The sequence below is a fragment of the Arachis ipaensis genome, chromosome B08 (genome assembly GCF_000816755.2).
Source record: "Arachis ipaensis cultivar K30076 chromosome B08, Araip1.1, whole genome shotgun sequence".
Classification (NCBI taxonomy): domain Eukaryota; kingdom Viridiplantae; phylum Streptophyta; class Magnoliopsida; order Fabales; family Fabaceae; genus Arachis; species Arachis ipaensis.
In genome coordinates, this window is record NC_029792.2 from 92,746,701 (window position 1) to 92,747,308 (window position 608).

Below are 608 nucleotides of genomic sequence, written 5' to 3' on the forward strand. Positions count from 1 at the left end.
ACTTGTGGCACAAGATTTTTCACAAAGGCCCGGTATAGATTATGAAGAAACGTATTCCCCTGTAGTGGATGCGATAACATTGCGCTATTTGGTCAGTTTATCTGCATATCATAAATTGCATATGCATTTAATGGATATGGTAACAGCCTATTTGTACGGCTCATTAGATCGGGATATCTATATGAAAGTCCCAGAAGGATTAAAAATATCCAAACCATCCAATGAATATTCGCAAGGGTTATACTCAGTCAAATTGCAAAGATCTTTATATGGTCTAAAGCAATCTGGACGAATGTGGTATAATCGTCTTACTGAGTATCTGGCCAAAAACGGATTCAAGAATGATGATATCTGTCCGTGTGTTTTTATAAAGAAATCTGCATCTGGATTCGTTATAATTGCTGTGTATGTTGATGATTTAAATATCATTGGGACTCCTGAAGAGATTCCAACAATTATAAAAATTCTAAAAGAAGAGTTTGAGATGAAAGATCTTGGAAGAACTAAATTTTGTCTCGGCCTGCAGATTGAGCATATAAAAAGTGGGATCTTTATTCATCAAACAACATACACAGAAAAGATCTTGAAGAGATTTTATATGGATAAGT